The sequence below is a fragment of the Thunnus albacares genome, chromosome 16 (assembly GCF_914725855.1).
Source record: "Thunnus albacares chromosome 16, fThuAlb1.1, whole genome shotgun sequence".
NCBI lineage: Eukaryota > Metazoa > Chordata > Actinopteri > Scombriformes > Scombridae > Thunnus > Thunnus albacares.
The window spans coordinates 16034582-16053060 of record NC_058121.1 but is presented as its reverse complement, the minus strand read 5'-3'; the positions used below and the strand labels follow the sequence as shown (position 1 = coordinate 16053060).

General features: G+C 40.7%; 1 protein-coding gene across 1 annotated transcript in view; it reads left to right on the top strand.

The window, feature by feature from the left end:
* nbas (NBAS subunit of NRZ tethering complex) overlaps window positions 1-18479 on the top strand; it is a 160688-nt gene that overhangs the window by 120416 nt on the left and 21793 nt on the right. The window lies entirely within an intron of this gene.

Below are 18479 nucleotides of genomic sequence, written 5' to 3'. Positions count from 1 at the left end.
TTAAAAAAAACATTTCTAAAGGTATTCTATAACCATTGAGACCTCACCGCAAAAATACATTCATAGAACCTGTAAAGAGTGAACAAAAATGTGATCTAACAAAATCTGATTGAAAATGGCAGCTGTGCATCAGAATATGAGCATGAATATGTGTTCTGAAACTTGATGCTTACAGAAACTTGTCTCGCTGTATATAATGCAGTCCAGTGTTTATTCTAGAATGTTAAAATTTTCAAATACACAGTTATGCTTGACAAAAGGAAAATAATAGAGCTTATACAAAATCAAGAGGATTGCAGTGGCAAAAACACATAAGGCTGTGGTTGGGGTACAGGCCCATTTTAAGATAACTCACTTAAGAATATACCAGCTACAAATGAGAGTGAATCATTTGTTTAAAGAGATCATCATTACCTTAAATTGAATCTGTGGAAGCAGGTCCTCAGAAGTAATTTGAACTGTGCTTTAGTGGGTTTTTCGCAACAGAAAATGTCTTGCCAATGAAGATTCTGGCTCCTTTAGTCTTACTAATAGAGATAAATGTATTGGTTGGTTAGTTAATGTAAATTTAAAACCAACATTTGCAACACATACAATGTAATAAGGCACATAAATGCTTGTGAGCATTTCTTAATCCTTTGTATATTTGCAGTAGTATGTAATACTGTGGATGTATAGTATCTGTGTTTGCTGGTTGTTTGCATATGTATATGTTTGCACATGCGGGCCTCCTCCGTCCCTGGTGTAACCTACTATTGAGTGGCTAGTCATTAAGTTTCCTGACTAATTATTGGCCTGTGCTGGTTAATTAATGTGTAAATGTATGCGCACAGCCGTGGGCCATTGTCAGTGCAGGTAGATAGGTGTGTGGGCCCAGACTCTTTAACTAATTGGGTGCACTCCCGACATTTGGCAGGCTCTGACGAATCACACTCACACAGGCAGGCGCACATGTGCAGTCTTAAGGGAGTGTGCATCCAAGGGATCAGTTAATTAATCTTGTAAAAGAAGTCTCGATGTAAGAGCGAGACTCATTTCGGATGAAGTGCCACTTTCTCTTCTCTTACATTTTGCCCCCTTAATTGGAGTGACACTTCATTGTCTCCACTAGCTGTTGCCCAGCTGAAAGCAGTGGCACAGTACTCATGTTGGCTAGCCTGGTATCACCCCTAAGAAGAGCTGGCACTAATGGCAGCATGTTGATGCCCCGAGGCCGTGCCAGAGACCTGGTAGTGCCCCTCTCTGACCTCATCGTGCTGGCGTACAGCCAGAATGAGAGGAGATAGTAGAGGAAGAGGAGGAAAGGGAAGTGGTGCGCTCGGAGAACACCGCTGACAGAAGCGACAGGGGGAAAGAGGGAAGGAAAGGAGTTGGTATTGTTCCCTCTCTGTCCCCTCAGTCCCTCAACTAATCAGCAACTCCCTTCTGTGTCCCACAGGCTACCAGAGACGCACACACAAAGTCACTGTATCCATATTTTACTGCAGCCCTCCTGTGTAGTACACACATACGTATGCACACTCACTTACTCACACACAAACGGACTGCCTGCTGTGATTTCCATGACAACCAGGCTGTCGAGCCACAGTTTGTGAGTGAAACTGATAGCAGTAGTATGTTTAAGTTGGAGCATCTCTCATCTTTCCTTTCTGCCGCTGTCTGTTTGCTGTTCTGACAAAGGCGCCTGATTAGTACTGTCGTCTGCGATCAAAGGCAGCTGCGAAATAGCTATATGTGCTCGCACATGCACACGCACACACAGCTATACACACAAATGTACAGAACTTTCAATGACTTTAGACACACATATATATACAAGCACACACATGCACAGACAGACACTATATACCTCTTAATTCAGACATGAGATGTAACCAAATAACCAGGCTAAGCTAACGTTCCTTTGATCTAAGGAATGAATCTCTCCTCTCTATCCTCACTCTTCGCTTTCTCTCTGTCCGTATCTCTTCCTATCTCTGATGTGCAAAGTGTAAATCTCCACCTCTCTTTGTGATCCTTTCTGGCTCTCTCTTCTCCTCAGTATCAACAATGCTGAAATGCTATTTATGAATCAAAGGAGTAAAGCAAAACTTATTTCACAGAGCTCCCATGGACCTCAAAAGTCTTTTTTTTCCATTAATTGTTTGCTTCAAATTAAGAAAAAGGAAACTTATATTTCATTTTGGAAAGAGTTATTCCACTACTGAGAATAAAACAGAAATGTGTTCATTGATCAAGAGAGAGAATATTAGAGGAGATAAAACTACAGGCTGGCTTTTTTGATTAGTTTTTGATTATTCAGGATCAAAATTGCCGTCATTTGTGCCTTTTATCATGCAACAACTCGGCTTGGTTAATTGTCACTGATAAATTACAGCCATTATGCTAGACTTGCATTATGTCTGCCCGTTTTTCCCTGTTGAAACAGTTTGATTTATGTAGAGATGTGGGTCCTATTTAAAATGCAACAAGGAGACTAAAAAGCCAATAATTAGTTGTGGGTTCGGAAAATGCAGACTATTAAATACTATTAAGACTTATTGGGAGGAAAATAGTAATGTTACAGATACAAAGCATAATGTCAGGGTGATGTTGGTCAGCTGTGACATTTTGCCATTATTATTGTGACTGAATTCATCTGCCCTGCCAAAGTGACCTCACCTGACCATGACTTTCTGGCAGATGGGGCAAGCAGAAAGAAAATTATGATATTCTTTTACAACCTATACAGGAAAGATATAGTTTCTAGAGAAAACAGATATTTTTTTTGAAACAAGGACTTATTAATATTAGTTCAGGCTGTTATTCCTTTGGTTGGAGACCTTCCAGGCAGTTGGCAGCCTGTCAGACCAAAATGAACTGCAGCAAATAGGGTCAATGGAAAAAAACACTTCAAGCCAAAAACACAATATTTCAACCACCATAACAAAATAAAACAATGATTTTTTTATTAGATTTTTTAAAATTCCTCTCTGACCTCACTCGTGTTTCTGTTCAGACACAGGAATGGTTTGACATTTTAGGAAATACGCTTATTTGCCGAGAGTTCGATGAGAAGATTGATACCACTCAATCTTAAAATAAGCAATTTCTATCTATAACTTTGTCTAATAGGCCACAGCTTTTGCAGTTAGTACTGTATGTAAATAATACACTAGAAATGCTAGCTGTTCCTGGGTTTTTGTCTGATAACCTGCCAACAGGCTCTCAGATCTCTGACCTTGGGGCTCGCAGCCTGAATTAAAGTCAAACCAATTTATGTCAAAAAATCAGAACTTTCACTTTAAATTTCACCAAAATAAAAGATCCAAAATAATATCCACCAGCTCACAAAGCCCCCTGGCCAAATTTCCGAACCAAATTTGAATTCAGAGTACAGTGTAGCTGAAAGTCTACTGGCTCTGCAGCTTTCTTTTCATTCTCCTGTCTCCTGATAACCTGGCTGTGTGTGTGTTTCAAGGCTGCATTGTGTATTCTAACATATCTGATTCACTTACTGTGTAATCCTCCATCCTTGCCTCATTGCCTTGTGTGCACACAGTATATCAAAAAAATCCTCAGATCCTCACAGTCTGTTAGGATCTGAAAATTGTTGTAGTAGTCACATGGGCTGTCTAAGCCTCCTCCTGCATGTTTCCATATACAGTATTTTGGAATTTCTCTATCATATATCCAGACAGACAAACACACATGCATTTAAGCATGCAGACCTATGATACGACTAGACAAACACTAGTATGATGGATGCTGTTTAGTCCAGTGGTATCCAGACTGGGTCAGGCAGGGCCATGTCAGTGGAAAGGCCACTGCATGATTCACAGCTGCTGCCTCACACACACCCAGTGATGATGGATCAGAGGGAAACAGAGAATTAGAGAGAGGAGTGGGAGAGATAGTAGGGACAATAATGATGGATTGGAGACATAAAAAGAGAAAGATTCAAAGATGCTATTGAAACAGAAAGAGAGAAGAGGCTGCTTACCATTCCAATACATCATGCTTCCTTTCACCTTTAGCATCCCAACACACTCAGTCACAAGCACACACACACACACAAACACAAACACACACACCTAAAAAGGGAGGTATTAATGAGCTCAATTCAAATGGGTGTGAGAGGTGAAGCCAGGGATAGATTTTGTGACTTCATCATGAATGATTAGTCATAACAGCAGGGCGTCCAAATGTCACCTCTGCCAAGATTGGAGGGTCGTTCTGTCTGTGTGCATTTCTCAGTGTGTATATTGTGCATTTGGCCTTTATGCCACCAACAACAATATACTTTGGGTTATTTGTTTATGGCGCTTCACAGACAAATGTCCAATATGTGTGCTTATACTGCATGTGTATAAATGCTTATGATTCGTTCTTGCCATGGCCTTGATTTTTGTCATGAGGAAATAGTAATTACTGTGCTAAATCCCATGGCAGTGCTAACGTTAAGGCCCACATCAGCCTTACACAACACACACACACATATACACACATACATATAAACACCACAATGAAGGAAGGTGAGCCCGGTCATTGCAACAAGGTCTTCACACCTGTGTGCACTCTAAATGTTGCAGAGCGTAGGGAAAGGTTGTATAGGAAAATCACCTGCATGTGTGTGTGTACATGTGCATGAAGTCATCATCCAAGCTCATCACCCCATGATCATCAACAGCGATAGCAGATTCATGCTACAAGCCCCTTTCCCCTCTGTCAGTGTCATGGATCATTTGCTGTGACACATTGTTTTGGTGCTGTGCTGTTTGGCCTTGCAGTGCATTGCCTGTCTAATATGGATGAACTGAGCAGAGCAGAGCAGAGCAGGCTGTGTAGTTGCACTCTGTCAGCTTACAGTCTGCAGCTACATAGCCTCTGGACCCCACACGTTAGCCCTGATCTAGCCTTCATTTAACTTTCCTGAAGCACGCCTATATTTCTTTTCATTTTACCTCTTAAAATGTACTGTTTTTTGCTCCTTCCCACTTTTTACTTAAGACAAACACATTCTATTTAGGGCTGGGCAATATGACCAAAATCTCATATCCCGATATAGGTCATTTCATATCCAGATAACGATACCCCCCGCCCCCCCGCTAGCATAAAGCCGCCTCCATGTGTGCTTTTACACAGCATGCAGGTGGATTCAGAGACGTGACGGAGACCAGACTGATCAGAGCTGTAAACTCTGCCATGAGGGAGGACAAAGACGTTACTAGCACAAGGGAAGGACATTTCTATTCGTTTGATAAGATTAAAAGTTAAGTTTAACTTTTCTGTCTGCTTCCTGACTTTAAAAAAGACGAGAGGAAAAGAGAGAGAGAGAGAGAGAGAGCAGCGGTGGTCGAGTGAGCTAGAGAGTGAAGAGAGGGAGCGCTGGTAGTGAGGAAGCCGGTGTATCAGATCAATAAAACATTATTTTCTGATTGTTTCACAGCGGTTATGTTCTAAAGCACAAACACGCCCACATCCCCACACACATCTGCTCAACACTGCGGCTGGTACTCCGCACCACCTGATGGTCTGAATATGGGCTAAGGGGCTATAGAGAGCAGAGGAGAGTAGTGCGACCATAAATGACAGCAAAACGCAGCAGAGACTCTCACACTGAATAACACAAATAAAGACGATGACCGTCGGTATACTTACTCACTACCTGAAACTGGAATTATGCTTCTCCGAAGATACGCGTTAACATCTCTTGAACCTATGCAAGGAAGGGTATTATGGGTGACCATAGGTCGCAAAGACTCGCAGAGGAGTCACCTGCACACCTTCCAAATCTCAACAATGTGTAGTGCAGAAATGTGCATCAAGCAAGTTGATTGATGGATTCAGTTGCTGTCGGGAGGCAAGTTTGAAACAGAGACAAAAGCAAACATAAACTTGCTACATACAAGTATAAAAGCAACGGCCACAAGAATGTCTCCAAGCGATCCCATGCACGTTCACCTACGTGCATCCAGAAAACCAAAATTCTACCTTTGCAGTATTCAGTTGTGTCTTTTTTTACTTAACATTTGTTGCTTTTCTTTCATTGCCACTGTATTTAGCATCTCACAGTCATCATGGCATCCAGACACACTCAGCACACCTAAATCAAACTCCTGCATTTGTAATAGATCACACATCCTGCTTATGGCTTTTACTTTACTTCTATTTGTCTCTCTCTTGTTGTCTTCTTCCTGCTCTCCTAATCAGCCTCCTCTCACTCAACCTTTTAACCTTTCTGTAGAAAGATAGGATGGTGATTCTCAATTTGTATGCACCGATTAAGCAGAAAATTACAGAATTCTCAAGTTTCTGGACAGGATGTAATGGGGGAGGAGCATACGCACGGATGCACAGACAGAGACAGACCTGGACATCTCAAATGGATAAGCCATGATGTGCATTTGCATACCGTCCACATACACACATAGCTGACACACATAGTTTGTTACATGATTGGTGGTGTTAGGAAATGTGAATATTTGAAGTGTACAAGTATTTGAAGTGTCTGGGTTTTCATGCATGTATGCATGCATTTATGAAAATGTCTGTGATCATGTATGTATGTTCTCCCCTTCTGCTGTAGTGTAAAACACCCTACTCCATCTGTGCTTTATCTGAATATTAAGGCCACCATTTGAAGCATGCAAAACCACAGTGCCAAGATTACCCAGGATTCATAGACTTAGCCCTGAAAGACATCCAAGAGAGACATAATAAGTAAAAGATGACAACTGCACAGACGGGTGGCACATTTCATTGTGGCTAAAATATTTGTTTGATATGACAGAGATATAAACAGACACAAAAGTGGGTGTGTTGGTTGACAGAGCAATGTGTTTTGCTGCTGATCATTGCCATTTTTCCCCTCTGGTGCCATCATCATCATCATTGGTGGTCACTTGAGGCAAGAATGACTGTCCTCTCCATTGGGTCGTCTACTTGTGGGTCTTCAGATGGCTGTAGAGGCTGATCCGCAATCCACATACTTTGGTGCAGTGTGGGCAGGGGAGAGTGGTGGTGGTTGGTGGTGGTTCCATTTCATGATGTGCAGCTTCTTCCTGCACGGATTTCTTCCAGGAGTGCCTGTCCAGTGCTAAGTGCTCCCAGTTGTTCAATGTGATGTGGAATTTCTTCAAACTGGTCTTGATATTGTCCTTGAAACATTTCCTTTGTCCGCCGGGGGCTTGCTGATCTTCCCTTCAGCTGAGCGTACAGGATCTGTTTGGGGAGATGTGCGTTGGAGGTGCAGATGACATGGCCCGTCCATTGGAGTTGGTGCTGTGTTATTGTGGTGGTGATGCTGGTCATGTTGGCTTCCTCCCAGAACGCTGAAGTTGGTGCGTCTGTTCTCCCAGCTGATTCTCAGAGTCTTTCGTAACGATCTTTGGTGGTGTTGTTCCAGGGCTCTCAGGTACCTGCTGTAGGTGGTCCATGACTCGACTCCATACAGTAGGGTGGGGAGGACAATGGCTCTGTTGACTAGGAGTTTTGTTTGGGCCTTTAGGTCTCGGTCTTCAAAGACTCTTTTCCTGAGTCTGGCATAGGCTCCACTGGCCCAACTCAGGTGATGGCTGACCTCAGAGTCGATGTCAGTGTTTGAAGAAAGAAGGCTGCCAAGGTCGAGGAAGTGGTCAACATTTTCAAAAATGGTGTAGTCCACTTTTATGTTGGGCTGGGTAGATGGCTGGTTGGATGGAGATTGATGTAGGATGTTTGAGCCTAGGCCCAGGGCTTTCAGGATGCCCTGGAAGTCTTCTGCGGAATGTGCTGCGATGGCATTGTCATCTGTATACTGAAGCTCCATGATGGTGGTGTTGCTGACAATCCATGGAGAAGGATTGTCACCTCTGGTGCACACACACACACACTTACACACTTACATATTGCACACGTATCGACAAATGGGTATAATTCGGCTCTCTTGATCCAGTGCAAGTTGAAACCTGCAAGAAAACTTCAGGAATTGTCACACCAGAAGAGACTGTGTGGAGAAAAAAAGACAGAGATTTGCAGGGGTGAATGCCAGGTGAAGAGGAGAAGCTGAACAGGCAAGTTGAAAAAGATTTGTCTGATGAAAGCGAATGAGCCAGGACTGGAGCGCGAGGGTTATACAAGATGGGAGTGAGGAGAGCAGAGTCTCTACCCCAAGTAGATAAATAATACATGTGATGGGGTTGATGATTCAGTCAAAAAACGCCAGAGAGGAGGCAGTGCAATAAAATAAACAAGAAAAGAGGGGATGTGGAGAGGGAGACAGACAAGAGGAGAAATAAGGAGAAAAGAGCCTTAGGACAGTTGAAGTGATAGAAGTGGTCAGCACAGAGCCAGATGAGAAAGACTGAAAAATTCGAGATGAAGGGGGGGCACTCATGCACTTTTATCTTTTTTGGCAAGTTCTGCTCTGTAGCACCAGGTAAAGGCTTTACTTGAACTGGCATGATTCAACCTAAGAATATGTGTGCTCAAGCTTAAACATCCTCTCACATCTACGTCTGAATTACTGTTTCAACTCTGTGTAATTTAAATTTTACATTTAAGGCATTTACCTGATACTCATCTTATCATCATGTGTGTTCTTGTGTGTAAATGCACACACATGCAACGCATCTTTAGTATTTTCCCTTCTCCTTGGCCTTCCTCACTCCTTGAATAATCATCAGCTCCTATACGCATGCATGATTAAGGACAGGTAGGAGTCTTGTGCAAAAATGGGCTTAATATTAAAATATACTGTAACGTCTACTTATGCGTGTGCTTAATATTGATGTCTGGCACCGTGGTGGGCGTGTGTGTCAAGATGGTTTCAAGCTACAAGCTTGTTCTTTCCTTCTAACCTTGATCTACTCTTTCTCTCTAACCACTCCTCTTCTGTGTTTTGTCTTCTGAGCTCCCCCTTCTCTTATCTTCTCTCCTCTCACTCTTCTTCCTCTCCTGAGGCGTGTACCATTATGTATACTCAGGTGTCATGTTATACAACGCGGATGTACCCCAGATTACAGAGAGAGAGCAAGAAAAAACATAACAAATAGAAGGAGAGGTTAGAGAAGCTGTATTTGTGTGTCGTCGCACTCATCTTGTCATGTCATACTTTGCATGCACAAGGGTGTCTGTGTGCATTTGTTTGTTCTCTACGGTCGTGCATGTCTTTATCTTTGCGCTTATGTTTCGTCTGCATGTTTTATGTGTTTCACTTTCAAGCTGTAATAAACTCCCTAACCCCCACAGGCCCCGAGGCTTTGCCCTTTCGGTGTTTGCTTCTCTTTGCTCTCATTTTGTCTGAAACCTGCGCTCTCTTATCATCCCCGCTCACTTTCTCGGCATCGCTCACTCTCTCCCTCTCTCTCCCCGCCTCTCTCTCCCCTTGTGAAGTGTGCGACCTCTGCAACATTATTCTGCCCATCGCTTGGGACATTAGCCAGAGCGGGTCAATGAATATTGATGAGCTCATTCGGAGCACACTCAGTAAAGGCCAGACACAGAGATCTCTGGATCCCACGGCACTCCCAGTCCGATACACTGACATACCCACATCCAGTGTTTTCCCCCCTCTCCCTTCCGTAGCTCACCCTCTCCCTCTCAGGTCAAGGACTCAGATAATTGCCAAGTCACAGAGAAGATTATCAGGCAGATTTGTTGATGGGGGCATAAATTCACTTGTATTTTACTAACTGCTTTTGTCCACAGGGGCCTCTAAAATCAACACAAAATGAAAGTTCCTTGTAGTAACTCCAAACAATCTAGTTAGAATAGACAAGAAAGCTGAAAGAACACATTTTGTTTGTAGATAATGCATTACCCAAAGGCAATGTGCAGTATCTGCATTTTTTATTAGTATGCAGATTCTATGGCAACCATTTTGGGGCAAACATAATCAGCCTAAAAAGGGGATAAATAGAAGGCATTAAAACTTTTCTCTCTACACCAGCCTGAAAACTATAAAGCTTTTTTTACTCAACTTCACTGCCTCTGTAGGTACTGCTCCCTGCTTATGAAGGCAGTATGTTTGCAAATAAGAAAAAATTTAATAGAATGTCAGTTACAAAAATTGGTTACCACATTGGCAGGAGGGAGGAGGAGTAGTTCAATTATCCTCTGTTGAACAAGTCCCTGGCCAGCAACAGTAGTGCTTTTGGGGGTGGGCCAAGAAAGTCCAAAATGAAAAGTTAGTTCTTCTCGTGGGACTGACAGTCACAACATGTTAACATGAACATCAAGTAATATACAAGTCATGAAAATCTTTTTAGTAAAACCTCAAGAAAATCTGAACTCAGAGTTGGGTGATGAGCTGTCTAAAACTGACATAATTAAATTATTGCGTTGACTCTGTAGCATTTTCTATGCCATGATATTTAATAAAAAAGCTATCCTCCATTTATTCTGCTCATTTGATAGAAAAACGTAATTGTTAATGCTCACCACCATGATTGGCAGTGGTAATAAGATGTGACGACTGAGAGGGAGAGAGCTGTCAAGACAGTGATGGTAGTACTCATCATTAACCTGTCTACCATAGTGTTAGCGCACAGTGGTGATGATTTGTTCAGCACATACTTTAACAAGTCATTCACAGGGTCAGCTCTCGTCAGCTGTGAAGACATGACACACATGAGGCATGTGTGTGGCCTAATGTAGCAACTGGTGTGTAAATGGAGCTTTTGCTGTTTATTCTTAGTTGTACTGACCATCTGAATTAGTGTGTGTCGGTTTGTGGTTTCTGTTCACATGTGTATCTGTGTCATTCCTGCCTTGAAAAGCGGTAAGTGTCTTTTTCCATTAAATACATGTTTCTTATCAATTCCATTCCATTGCTAGGTTGTTTTGAAGCAATCAATACTGGAAGCCTGATTCAACATTCCCATACTGTAAGCTTCTAGTTTTCATCTAACTGTGCTTTCAAATTACATTTATGCCAGTTAAATTGTCTGCTTGAAAGGTTTTGACTTATATAGCTTACAAAAAAGAGGCTATTATCTAGTTGTTCAATGAGAGGCTTAAAGGGAAATATTGCAACGTTTTATGTGGATGTCCAATCAGTGTTAATGGTGAATGTAGTCAATTGAAGCAACAAATTCCTCAGTGCTATATTGACTGAGACAGCTGAGTTTTCCTGCTTATGGAGCTGTGCCAGCAGTGCCAACATGTACCAGGGTGCATTGCGCAAAAGCTTCTGACGCCAAACCCCCATGCTGAAATTCATTGCAGAAGAATGATTCAGTTTCTGTTGGCATCAGAGCACAATTTGAGCAAAGGCACCACCAGTCGCTGTTTGCTCTCAGCAGCTCAGGTTCTGGATGGTCCCCACTGGAAAATCCTCTTGCACGGCTAATGTAGCCGCAGCCTCAGCCTTACTCCACTCAGTTAAGTCAGCCAAAACACGGTAAAATGTATCCTCGTTCATAACATCCTTTGCACTCATATTTTGGGATGCCATTTTCACTGTTGAAAATGTAGCTAGTTTGCAATACAAGCGAAGAGAACAAGGAAGTTTTGTTTTTGAGTGGCATCTAGAACATGCCCCCTGGCTACCCAGAAGGGGAGACTAGCTGGAAATAGCCTGTAGATCTTCCTTTCCCCTACATCACTGTATACGTCATATGACAGCACTGGTGCTGAAAGAACAACAGATTTTGCAGCTGCGCCCCAGAGACACAGCAACCATCGGCAACAACTGCAGGCATTATGGTCTTTTAAGATCTGTGTTTTTATCGATGCTAGCAGTATAGCTCTATGGATGGAAATGTTGGTCTGTTGGTCCACCACCTTGGTCTTGACTGTTATATCTCAGCAACCATTGGTTGTATTGCCATGCGATTGGGTGCAGTTATCCATGGTACCCAGAGGATGAATCCTACTGACTTTGGGTATCCCCTGACTTTTCCACTTGTGCCATCATCAAGTCAAAGTTTGAATTTCTCCTTTGTTTATGACTAATTACTAGCAAAACAAATGCATCCCCATCAGCCTCACAATGGACTTTTTTTGGACCCAAAAACTTAAGGTGTTATTTGCACGTATTTGACCGCTAGACTGTTTGTCGTGCTTATTCACCTGAAACACATAAATACATTAAAATATATGAGCTGTAATCTAGCCAGCAATGGACACACTGACCGTGTCTGTAGGAGTGCGTCTATGTGTTAGTGTTCAGTTCAGCTTCTAACTGAACTCAGAACTCACACAGTTCTTTGTTATTTTCCTCCAGTCTCTCTCCTTTTTCCTCTCCTCTGTACGTTTATGAAGCAGATTCAGAAAGCCATGGGATGTGCGCTAATTTTACGCTTAAGTTAAAACACTGTCAACTCGCACGGACAAGTATTCACTCCAATTTGTGCGGTCCTGGGCAAATTCACATCTGCTCGTGTCTTTGCATTGACTTTGTATATAATCGCACTGCATCTAAAATTCGCTTCACAGTCTGTCTGAACACACAGTAAGATGGTGATATTGACGTTTTGATTTGCCTCAAAAACTAAACACAACGGTGTGTTTATCAGACATTTTCTATCATACTGTATATCTCAATAAGAAAAGATGACTGACCAGCATTACTATTGCATTGTTAGCAGCACTCTCAATGCCAAAATGTCTTGAAACAAACATGTGTAGTTTATATTTCAGTACCTACAGCCAGTCTATGTCTGGCATATATTCTTGCTTTGTGCTACAGTAGTAATTCCAGCCACAGGGTGTTTTGGAGGGGCAAATAGAGAGACTGAGCAATTATAATTGCTAAATTTTCTTACTTCAGTCTGATGCTTGGCACTGATTGTGCTGTCTCAAACATGCAGTGAGTTATACCTCACACATCTCCTGCTGATAGTGAGTGATTGAGCTGTTTGGTTTCAACATTTCCAGACTTGTTTTTTTGTTTTTACCCAACGTGTTGTTTTGATTAATTACAGCAAAGCATACATACGATGTTTAAGCCTAATTGATCAATCATTGTAATCTTCTGAGCTGCATCTGATAGACTCCGACAGCTTCTTGTCGTGACTGTGATCAATTTAAATACCTAATGACTGTATAAACAGTTGCTCTATTCATTGCTGTGTGAAATAGTCACAGTTTGTTTCACTGAAGGTTTTATTTTGTAAAACTGTTCTAAGTTCTTGTAATTTTAGCCGTGGCCGTGGTCTACTATATCAGTTGTGGCAAACATTGTGTGCTGTACCAATGAGAATTTACCCTCTAAAGTACTTTAAATATTTTTGGTTGTGTGTTCATAGATCAATTAAAGGTAGATCTTAATGATTCGACACTGGCTTTGCAACACACACTGTCCCTTCAGAACCTCAAGCAAAACAAGTACTCCTAAGTTGCTTTGTTAAATGTTTTATCAAACACTTGAAATGCATGCAATGTTACTCATATCCCATGGATTCAACAACATGAAATTTAAAATAAGTTTGTGAAAATAAGTTGCATTACTAACAACATAAATTAGTCAGTGATGGAGAGACATTTATTTGAAGTCATTTGATTATTCTTATCAGCTAATATTCAATTTTTATGCGTCATTGATTGTATTTTATTTACGATTAATGAAAAGTGTCATGAAATATGAACAAAATAACCACCGTTGTTTCTCTCCTCTCAAGTGTCTCCAACAAATTGGGCACTCTGTTTATTTGCTCAGACTCCGCCTCAGAAACTGAAATCACGTCCCTCTAATCAGTGCTGGAGGAGGATTCTCATTACAAGTGGGGTGAAATTTTTCAAGCAGGCCCCCAATTTGCACATACTGACTGACACTTTGATCCCAGTTTTCTCATTTAATATCTTGATTGTGCAATGCTACACTTCCTCAGGGTACAGAATAAATCAGTGCTTGACAAAAAATATAAAGGACAGCTGATAAACACACAAAATATATATTATTTTATACTATTCAATTTTATATGTGAATATATATGGATACAATTATAGATTGGTCCTTTAATAAACATTTTGGCACTTCACCATCACCATCATTCACCAAGCATTTTAGAGCCAGAGGAGCCTTTCAGCACCTCGGACGGTGCTCATTTACCAATAAGTGATGGTGCTTTCTGTGTTTTTAAAGAAATAAGGTGAAAGTACCACATTCGTGTTGACAAAATATAACAATTATCAAGCAACACCCTTCACCAGTGAGATAAGTACCCGATGCAGCTCTGCAGGAGCTTGACCTTGAACATTCATGCTGCATTCTCAACTTACACTGTAGCCGGTGAGGTACAGTAGGCCTTAAGATGAAGAGGAAATCTCTAATTCAGTTCTTCTTCTTCGTCTGATTTTTTCTTTTTTTATTTTTTTAGTTTCTTTTTCTTTTTTTCTTTTTTTTTTTAGATTTTTTGAGTACTGTTTTTTAGGCTGACACTTGACATAGCTAGCTGGTAAATCCAAAGTGATGTGACACCATTGATGAAGGTGAAATTATGACAAACGGCTTCAATGCTTTATTGTCAGCCATTCATATCAACATAATGTCTTTTTCAATAAAAACAGGAGCTATTGAATTTTCAACTGTAAAAAGTACATAGGAGCATTACAGTGTATTTCTTAGTTGCTTCTCTGAGGACCTCGCTGGATGGGATTGAAATTGCTGCTGTTTAAGACTGTAAGTGATTGCACTCTATTAGAAGGCCATGCTTCAGGTGATGAGGACATCGGCACAGATTTTCAGCAGTTTACAATTCATATCACCGGTTTGTGCTGGTCTTTGAAGTACTTCAGTTGGACTTTTGAGCTTCACTGCACAGAATGATGTATGTGCAGAGTTTGTTACTAGTAAGCTGTTTTCACATTTTAACTCATCAAACTATCCTTTGCATTTTTTTTAGGAAGTGGGTTCTACCTTCTTTAAGGATTTCCATGGGATTTCTTAGAAATAGCTTTATTTCTGTGGTGCAATTGGCTGTTTTGTATTGCCAATCAGCATACACTGTCAAAGCTTCTAATTTTTCTCATTTCAATATTTTCTTTTTCTTAATTGAGATCAATGTATATTATTTGTATATATTATATTGCTTCTATTGCCCAACCCTAACATCAAGGTACTTAATGAATACATAGAAATACTAACCATGAACATGCTAGCTCTTGGCTGTTTTTATCAAACATGCTTATTGTCTGCAAATATAAATACCTCAAAGCCTGGTTAGGTGCTCAAATCACTGGATGCCCACCCTTGATGTTTTCTTGTGAAAATTTAGTGTATAGCGGCATTCTTATTCACCCTGTTTGTGTCTAAAATTATCTACAGTATTACCTTCAAGTGTCACCTGTTTGTTGAAAGCAGTTCAAATTTGAAGGACTACAGTAGAGTGCTTTGATGTTAGAATATTTATTTAGTGAGAGTTTATTCCTTTAGGAAAGACGGCAACATATGGAGGAAATTAATTCACAGGAGTTCATTGAAGCTCTGTTTCAGTGGCATTCAGCTGATTGTTTTTGATTGTGTGTGCACACCTGCGCGCCTGTTTGCATGGTCCCCTATTATGTTTTGGTATGTGTGTGTGTGTGCGTGTCTGTTTGTCTTCTAAATGAGAGTGAAAGAAGTCTCATGCCAGTAACTCTCAGGAGGAACGGATGACTCTTCTTTCATCTGTAAAGCCTCTCTCTTATATACTCATACACACACACACATAGTTTCACTATATGTAAGGAAAACACATCATCTGGACGTGTCTGCAGTCTTCATCTCCATTTTTATCCTTTTGTGAACTGTGCATGTTTTCCCCCACGTGCATTCTGACAGTTTTCAATTTGCCCTAAAGCAGCTCCCATCTCTCTCTGTCTCTCTCTCTCTCACACACACACACACTCACACACTTCTCTTTTTTCCCTGTTTTATTATCATATGCTGATAGCAGGGTTAGACTGCATTGCAGTTTTTAATCAGTGGAGAGATACCCCATCTGACTACACAAGCTTTTTTGGGCGAACTACAGCACACTCTGTAATTACTGTTAGTTCTACAGAAATATGACTGTGTTCTAGAGGTTGACCAAATAATCGGTTTGACCAATTAATCGGCGCTGATAGGACGTTTTACAAACTAGCGGATTTGGTGAAATTTTGCTCCCATAGCGGCTGATGGCTGTGCAGCCTCCACCGTTCATGCAGGGACACACATCACCGTTTTAAATCGGTTTTCGGCTTTTTCCTGCCCCAAACTATCGTTACTATATCGGCCATTAAAAATTCACTATCGGTCAATCTCTACTGTGCTCTCCTACTGCGTAGCCATGCTTTAGAGGTGATGACATTTTAGTAAGTCCTTCTAGTTTAGGGTGAAGGAAGAAAATTAATCAATAAAGGTCATCGGAGGTAAAGTAAAGCACATTTCTACAAAGCGATCAGGCCTTTGTCAGCTCTGCTTAAAGAGGGCACTGTGCTTTAAAAAGCAATATGGGGTTCAATCTTATAAAGTTCACCATTTTTTTATGAGGAAATCACATCAGTTGAGAAAATGCAGCACCAATTTTACAATATCATTTTAAACATAAGCCCATCCGTCCACTGAGTTTTCCCACTTATTCTGGTATAGAAAGGTAAAAGGTTGTCAAAGAGCAATAATGCAGCTGCTGGTTACTACTAGTTGTCATGTTTCATTTACTTCAGCCTCCCCCTGTCTGCTTACTTCATTTCCATGCTTTCTTCTCACTTACCGTGTCCCTGTATCATTTTGCTAAAAGCTTTTCTACTTCCAGTCACAGTGGGCGAGCATGTAGCATGTGGTCGGCATAATTTAACAGCGCTGTTTCCTGTGCCAGCAGGAAAAAAAAATGGTTTTGAAGCTTGAAATTACAGGCAGTGAGAGCTGGCAGCTTTTTGTTTGTGTGCTTGCTTTCATGTGCATGCGCTGCTCTCTGTCACATTGCATTGTTTTTATAGGGTATCATATTGTTTGCTGACCCTTTAGTGTCAGTGGTTGCAACTGGTTTACATTAATCGTTGAGTTGACAGTATATATATGTGTGTGTCTGCCTGTTTTTCACTTTTACCTCTCCCGCTTTTCTTTCTTTCTTTTCTATTTCTTTATATACATCTTAATACCTTCTTTGGTGTGTTTTTTTGGTTGCATATCAACAATAATAATAATAATAATAATAATAAATTAATAATTTGTTCATAGGTGTTGAATCAAGTAGTCCAAGAAATGTAAATAATAAAATGGCTAATTTTATTCGCTAAATAGGCTAACTGGCCATTCGCTAAGCCCTCCCCGCTCTTAGTTACGTTGCGATCTCTCGTGGCAGTTTTGTTGACTAAATGACAACTGTTGTTGGCACATTACATTAACTGTATGTAGCTAGGTAATTAACCTAATATTAGCTCCACAAGTTGATTAAAATCAAGTTTTTGGTCTTTCCAGCTGACTCTTGTAAAAGAGGTCTGAAATTTCCGACTGATGGCTAAATACATGATATCCTATGCAAAATATCAGCATCCTCATCAATTGATGATGCATGTAAAATTTCATTCTAATGTAACCCCGTTTGGATGCTTAGCCAAAATACTTTGCACTCACTAAAGCAAACGTACTTATTACAGCCCCATGCACACCACTTCAGCATGTGAAGCCTGCCCTGCTTTGTTATAATTGCTAAGCTATGATTGGGTAATGATGTTTTGGAGGATGTAGTTGGATGAGTGATGATGGGCCATAAAAAGAAAAACTGCAAATAAAAAAGTCTTAGTTCACAAATACACTGTGCCATCAGTATTTAGCCAACTGTCTAGTTTACTGAACTTTGGATTGACAGATGGGGAGAAAAGACAAGGGTTGAAACTGAACGTTTTTGAAAGCGGGATGGCTGGAAAAGAGAAGCACATATTTTTGATGAAAATGCAAAAAAAAGTGTTGAGAAAGGGATATAAATAGACAGAGAGGTGGAAAGGTAGATGCATACTGTACAGTATGGATGTATATTTACATTGGCAGATTGACTGAGTGTCCGATCTAATTTGTCAGCACTTCTCTGCTAAGTGTTATGGTATTGGCTGACAGTCTCGTCCCTCCTTCAACCATCCTGCCCTCCTGCTCTCTCTTCTTTGTACAACACCACAGAGGAAATGTTGATTTTAATCACTAGACATAATTAATTACCACCCTTCCTTGTTAAGAAAATAACAGCCTCACAGCCACATAGTAATTGGCAGTCATTTAATTTACGGTCTACTGTATGTGAGTTTTGATGAGTGTGTGCACATCTTTGTATGCAAAGAGGCCATAAATGGATGTGTGTCTTTGCAGTTTGTAATGTTTTGTTGGGAGAACATAAAATCAGAATGTTACTGGGGAATCCTAAGGTCTTATATACCCTTGAATTTTCAAACATAATGACTAAATGTGGCCATAAAACTTTATAAAATGCTTCAATCACGTGAAAGTGTTCAGTACTCAGTATTCATAACACAGTCAGGCAATAACAATGATAAACAGACTTTAGGTTGCAGTTTACATTCAGTGATGGATTTGAGAGCTTTAAATTGCAGTGAGGGCTTTT